The sequence below is a fragment of the Helianthus annuus genome, chromosome 1 (assembly GCF_002127325.2).
Source record: "Helianthus annuus cultivar XRQ/B chromosome 1, HanXRQr2.0-SUNRISE, whole genome shotgun sequence".
NCBI classification, from domain to species: Eukaryota; Viridiplantae; Streptophyta; class Magnoliopsida; order Asterales; family Asteraceae; genus Helianthus; species Helianthus annuus.
This window is the reverse complement of record NC_035433.2, coordinates 144,261,308-144,268,715: the sequence shown is the minus strand read 5'-3', so window position 1 is coordinate 144,268,715 and position 7,408 is coordinate 144,261,308. Positions and strand designations below refer to the sequence as shown.

At 37.0% G+C, this 7,408-nt stretch overlaps 1 long non-coding RNA gene across 2 annotated transcripts; it reads left to right on the top strand.

Moving 5' to 3' along the window:
- Nucleotides 1-4,210: 4,210 nt before the first annotated feature.
- Nucleotides 4,211-6,819, top strand: LOC118480979. Of its 2 annotated transcripts, XR_004864257.1 has the most exons (5): nucleotides 4,211-4,837; nucleotides 6,130-6,236; nucleotides 6,324-6,386; nucleotides 6,530-6,665; nucleotides 6,748-6,819. It is a non-coding gene; the product is annotated as an uncharacterized LOC118480979 (long non-coding RNA). The 2 variants fall into 2 exon arrangements; XR_004864256.1 differs by having other exon boundaries at nucleotides 6,530-6,817.
- The last annotated feature ends 589 nt before the right edge of the window (nucleotides 6,820-7,408 follow it).

The following is a 7,408-nucleotide window of genomic DNA, read 5'->3' as shown; positions in this document are numbered from 1 at the left end:
GGAACAGAATTTCCAGTAGACGCGTTTTCGTCGTACTCGCATATCGCTCTACCTTCGTCTTCAATGATCATGTTACGAAGGATGATACAAGCGTACATAATGTGTCGTAACCTCTTTGGTGTTTGCGAACGTGCTGGATGTTCAATGATGTGCCATTTTTTTGTAGAACACCAAAAACCCATTCAATATCTTTTCTCGCACCCTCTTGAAACTTCGCAAACTTTTTTCTTTTGTCGTCTGTTGGGTGCGGAATAGTTTTAACGATTGTCGAGTACGTTGGGTATATCCCATCGGCTAGGTAGTAACCTCGCCTGTATTCCACCCCCGAAACCGTAAAGCTTGTGTCTGGACCTGTACCCGCCACTACATCCTCAAATATCTGTGACTGGTATATGATGTTAAGGTCATTGAGCGAACCAGGTAGACCAAAAAAAGCATGCCATATCCAGAGATCCTGTGACGCAACAGCCTCTAGAATAATAGTCGGATGTCCATGATCTCCCCTAGTATACTGACCTTGCCAGGCAACTGGGCAGTTCTGCCACGGCCAGTGCATGCAATCAATGCTCCCGAGCATTCCTGGGAAACCATGTCTCTGTTCGTGTGCTTGATATAATTTTTGAACGTCGTTTGCGTTCGGTTTCCGCATGTATTGCTTGCTATACAATTTGACAACCCATTCGCAAAACTTGTGCAAACATCGACGTGCGGTTCTTTCAAACATCCTAATATACTCGTATAATGCATCGGGTGCGTAACCGTACACAAGTTGGCGAATGGCCGACGTACATTTTTGTAAATTACTGAAACCCCTTTGCCCCCTAGCGTCGTTTCGCAATGTAAAAAACGGATCAGACTGGGCATGTTGCCTGCAATACGTAAAAACGGTGGACGACTCATGCGGAACCGACGTCGAAAAATCTCGGCTGGGTACACGGGTTCATCGGCAAAATAATCGGCTACTAGGTTATCGTGGCCGGCTATAAATTTAAAACGAAACATAAATGAAATTAATTATAAAATAAATTTTCAAATCTATATAAAACATAAGGAAAAAAAAGTAAAATACCTTCTTGGTCTCGGTTATATTTTGCTCGTCTAGTTAGCCGCTGGGACGACCCTTCATCAGCCGCCATGAAGATCTGAGCCGCGTTCATAATCATGTTGTGCATAATACCATCCTCTTCTAAAGATAATGAATACCACGTAGACGAAGCCGATGAAGACATAGAAGAAATTGAAGAAATGGGAGAAGGTGAAGACATGATAATTTTTTATAGAGAGATGGGGTGCTAGCGGATATAAAAATAGATGAGTTTTTATAAAAAGGGAAGAGGGGTTATAAAATGTGAGAGAGATGTGAGATTGTAGTGGGTGAAAAGTTGTGAAAAAATGAGTAAAATAGGTGAGTATTTATAAAAATGGAAGTGAAATGGGGGAAAATTTAAAAATTAGCCGTTTGAAAATTAATATTTTTTTTTGTTTTTAACGGTCATATTCGGATTGGGGCCCACCACTTTTGGAACGTCGCAAACGGCGAGAAAAGGACGGGGAAGCCGGGACGTGGGGGCGGCATGGTGTTCAGACCATCACCGGTCCAAGACGGATGGGGGACAGACCCCATACCGTGTAGCCTAATGCCATTTAAAAGGGGCACTCTTGGTCTTAAGGGCCCACCTAAAGGAAATGAGAGACAAAAATAAAAGAGTGAATTATAGGTTTTGTAATTTTATCTTTATACTAAATTTTAAACGGTGTTATTTGTCTTTAAAATATATAAGTTTTGCACTTAATTTTCAAGATCCTATATGTTGTCATTAAAAAAAAAGTTAGAGGTTTCAATGAAAAATGACAAATTAGCCCAAAAGTGAAGGGCCATATGATCTAAAAAGTTGTTTTGGATGAAACTGACAAACGTGCAGGGATGATTTTGGTAATTTACTTAAATAAAAAAAACAGTACACTTTAGTCAACATAAAGATAAGATCTTTTTAACGTAAACCTAAAAATATAAACAAAACTCTACCATCAAACTCCATATAATCAAACGATAGTGAACAAATTAATTAAAAAAAAAACATCAATTGATTATCACAATGACGTTAAAAAAAACTTTAACAAAATCAGCAAAATTAATGAAATTAAACGTCACCTGATACTATTCATCAACCGATCTAGAGCCTAGAGTGGTGGAATAACAATGCCCTTTGGGATGCTTTCAAAGACATTGTAGTTTGTGAGGGTTCGTTTTTGGAGATTTTCAATGGTGGTTGGCATTCTTGCCCATCCGTTTTGGGGGGTTTAGAACCATATTCGGCAGAAGATGTATCAACATACGCTTTCGTGTCTTAGAAAGCACAATCTTGGAGTTTACAAGACCATATTCTGCGGGACAGTGGTATTGATGGGTTGGACGTTGATTATGGGTGTATGTTGGGTAGCTTGCACAGGTCTATTCCTGATCTTGATTTTGGCGAATTTGCTAATAAGGACACAACCCCTCCAAATGCCCAAAATACTTTGGCGGGTGCCCTATATAGTAAAGGTTTAACCTATCCCCGCGCCAGAATGCGGTGTTAGAGTGTCTACGGGGCCCACATACTCAATATTTCTTGACCGTTATCCCCATTGAAGGGCTAGGCCAACACATGTTAGCGGTGGATTATCGGGTATCCTTAAATACCGGTTAATGATCCCTTTGTTTCCAGTTGATGAGCTTTGCCCAGTTTTCCGTAAGGTTTGTTTGGGTAACTTTGGGGAGTACGCAGACCATTGCAAGGAGCTACCAGGATTTAAATACAAACATGACTTGGTCAGGAAAGCCCTATTGATGTACTTAAACGAGCATAAATCTTTGCGGAAAAAAGGCACCTCTGAATTTGCTGACACACCCACTTGAAGCGAGGTCTACTCATCCGTCAGCGGATGTTCTTGTGTTAAGTTGAGTAGGTAGGAAACACGCTTGTGTGGACCTTACCAGGGTGTTCCCCTTGTTGTGTTAAAGGAAAACCATTTCGTGGATGGCTAGGCTGTGTGAAGACAGAATCAAAGAAAGTTGCTAAGTATGAGAAAACTTGTACTGAGAATCAACATATCTTCCTTCCTTTTTTCCTTTGATACATTACCTTTGGTTCCCTTACTCCTGAAGTTGTCAGTTTTCTCTGGACAGAATGCAAAATATCGTGCACAACAAATTCTCAACGTCGAGGAACTAGAGTTTCGTTTTTGATAGTTAAATTTGCTATTTAAAAAAGGGTTACGGCACAGCTTGTTGCCAGTATATGTGTCATTCTAATAATGTAATTTTCCTAATTTTAATATATTATTCCAAAAAAAAATGTTTAACACAACTTTTGTTCGAATACCCATGGCTTCAATTATCACTGACAGCCTGCACCACTTCTCAATTATCATCAATGTTTTGCCCCACTTCCCAATAAAGTTATGTGACATACTTTATGCCTTTGTGTCAAAAACTATTTAAGAACCACCAAAATAATTCACCAGGAGACCTACCATTCTGCAAAATGCATTCGATTATCATGTATGAGTGACATAAAAGATGAATAATCTGCCAAGATTCCTGCCAAGTATTCAATTATCATGTATGTATTCAACCAGCTTTAAGTCATATAGACCGGGGCCAAAAAAAGATCCGTGCAACAATGTGGCCAGTATGATACGTCAATGGTGTCCGGACAGTGTGTTCGTGGTGTTTGTATAACCGCGCGTTGCAATGATTTGAACGCTTATCACTTTTATACGGGGCAAACGCCATACCACTAGGTGACTAGGTCTTAGGTAGTTGCATTCATACAACAACCAACAACAACTGTACTCTGTAAATCCCGCAAATGGTAAAACTGATGGTAAAGTCTGGAAAGAATGAGATGTAGCCATACCTTAGCTTTATCCTTGAGGACAAATGGTAAAGCATAGATGTGAATGCTAAAAGTCACGATTAACAAAATTAACTAGTGACTACTTTTTTTAAACGGCCAACGAATCCTTCAAATGGGCTACTGGCGAAATTCACCACATCGGGATACACTTGCTTCCGAACCGGGGAAAACCTCACCTAGGGCCGAATCCCGTGAACACTCGCCCGAAGGCACGACAGTGCGGTGAGGTACACTAGTACAAAATTGAGCAAATAATACGGATGACAAAACTAAAAGATGCAGTTAAATGGTTAAACCGCATCTTTTGCCCTCCCCTAAAACTAAAAAGTACATCCTTTGTCTACCTAAAACGAAAAAGTGCGGTTAAATGTATGACCGCATCTTTTATCCCCCTATATTTCCCCCCAAAAATTTCAATTAGTTTTCGCTTCCCTCCATCGACCTAATAACCCCCAAAACCCGGCCTCTATCTATCCTCATAACTCCTCATTTTTCATCTACCACACACTACAACCCTCGCTTCAGATCAAATCCTCTCAATCTTCACCCTAATCTTGTCTTGTTTCTATCGGTTTACCCAACAAATAAGCTGATCTAGGGTTTGTTTGTGTTCAATTTCACCAACACATATACTTTTATGCTTTTCAATCAAATGATCTCTCACAAGAAACCAATGATAACATCCGTGAATCGTTCAATTATTCGTTTGGTCTTCCGGTATCTACACATACACTTGAGTTAAAGCTTCGATGTTCGATGTTTTGAAGAAACACAACGATAACTTCGCGAACAGTACATGTATTTTGAAATCCAAATTGAATGAGAAAGGTGAATTCATCGAGCGTGTTAGGGTTTGTTTTTAATATATCATATTACAGTTTTCTCCTGGTTTCACTTGCTTGTTTTCTTCAGAGGTGATCGTACCCTATTGTAAGGTATTTTAATTTATTCTCTTGTTTTTTTTTTAATCATTTCACTATTTGTTCAGGAGATTATAACTGTTGTGTTCTGCTTCAAGTTTGATTTTTTAATTGATAGATTTAGTTTCTTGGATCTTTTGATGTGGGTATAATTAGGGTTTTAATCTGGGTATTTTATTTGAATGATTTATGTTTGAGATGTATGGTAATCCGGCTTAAAAATAAAGATAACCCGATATAGGATCCGGATTTATTATTGTTTTCCCTGAATTTAGTAGCAGTTTATGTCAATGGTTAGCTAGTTTATATGGATTTTTGAGTTGTTTTGAATGTAAGTTTATAGTCAACTGTGTTCAACAAGTATGCAGAGTTTAGAAGTCTTGAAAGATCTTTTCATTTGCTTATTTAGTTTTTTATCTCTTTATGATGGGCGATAAAATAGTATAAAGAATAAATGCGTTTGGGATTAAGTTTTGAGTATGATATTATGACTATATGTAGTGGAAGACACAAATAATGCCCCCACCCTTGGGCGTTTTGCTCCATGTGGCAGTCACGTCATCAATGGGGCATTATGGGGTGTTTTTCTAAAATGGGTGTAGTGGGGATGTGGGCAGTGTAGAGCATTATGTTAAAAGGGGTGTAATAGAATCTAAATAAAAAAACCATCAAAAATTGATATTGGCCAAACAAAAAGGGATGCACGGTCATTTGCCAAAGAATTAGAACTTCGGTGTGAAAAAAGGGACGTCTCTTGCATTTTTTTGTGAAAAACCCCCAAGGGCGGTTGAATGGCGTTGTGGGGCGGTTTTTTGGGGGGAAAATGCCCAAACACCCCCTCTTAACGGGTGGTCTAATTCTCTATATGATGTTTTGTTAGTGAGAATGGGATCAGACATCTTGCAAGTGCAGATCATTTAAAAAAGGTTTTATATGCAAATATGGTAGTGGAATGGGTCGAATTGATTGTTTCAGGTTTACCGAGGTAGATCTTGCTAAGGTGTGTGAGTATATATATATATGTGTGTGTGTGTATGTATAGTTTTGTGATTGGCATATTCATTATGATTTTCATTGTGTGTTATTGCAATATGAAAATAACTGCATATCAGTGAAGTGAAGAGTGAAAGTTGTAGTGAACAATCCCATGGACTTTTAATCTAACCCTCATTTGATATCCACAATGAACATTAATTTGATTACGTAGATAACTTTAACAGAACTTGTATAGTTGTATCATCTCTCATAATTCAGGTTTTTGAAATAGTGTTTTACCTTTACAAGATTATATAAATGAAAAATACCAGGTATCCCACTCAGATCTATCAAGACATGTGGCGACCAACACTTCTTCATATGATTATCCAATCGTTGATGTCTGCTTCAGATTCAAATCTTTCAAATAACTTAAGAGGTGATTATCTCCTTGTTATACATATTTTGAAACTTTTATGGTTTACTGTTTACATAAAGACTTTTATTAAAACTTTCTTGGTGCTAGTGTTACTACCCATGTAATGTAGGTGGGAATGGCTTAACCGAAGGTTATCATCACAATGGGCTGGTATGTTTCTAATTAGCATAAGGAATGTTCATTTACTGATATTAGAATTACTATATTGAATGATAAACATATGGTTTAATACCAATTATTTTTATTTTTATATTTTATGGTTTTGACACTTCTCTTTTGTTTACAATTCTCAGCGCTAAGAAGCCAATGGATGATGTTTTACAGAAGCGTTTGTGTTGGCCCAGCTCCCTGTTAAATTAATCCCAGAATAGAAAATAATTGATAAACAGAGATTTTCACAAAACAAAATGGATAAACACTTTTATATATGTATATATATTTAGTGAAGCTTTGTAAATCCTTCTTATTATGATCTTCTATAAGTAATTGTTTTTTTATGCTTGATTGACAGTGTGTCAAAAAGGATGGAGCAAATTATGGATCACTCTATGTTCCTTTGTTGCAGAAACTCAGTAAACACAGGCAAATATACTATTTCATTCACATATAGTATTACTAGTTAGCCCATTAACATATTTCCTCTTATAGTTGAACAATAATTTGAAGTCGTTCAAAATGTTTTAGCTTGAGCCTGTAGGTTAAGAAGTCACTTGTTGGCTTACACTTTTAATCTCTTATACATCTATACACTTGCATATCTTTTTTTAAGCTTCAGTGGTTTATGAAATGGAATGTTGTGTTTTGTTAGGAAATTTATACGGTTCCAGTTGCAAGTATAAACTGAAGATGTTGGTTTCGGTTGCAAGTATGAAGACTTGGGTTCGGAAGGTTATTGTATATCGTTTTCATCTTTAAACATGAACGTATTTGTGGTACTTTGAAACTTTTGTAATTATTTGTGTTACTTTAAAACCTTTGTAATTTATATGTTTGATTATTTTGTATTGGTTTTATTTTTTGTATGTTTTTTTTATTTTTAGGTATATGTATACTGGGAATTTATTAAGAATTTTTCTATGAAATTATCTAGAAACTGAAATAAATAATAATTATATTTTTTTAGCCTCAAACACCAAGAGATGCGGTTCTAAGACCGCATCTCTTGAGTATAT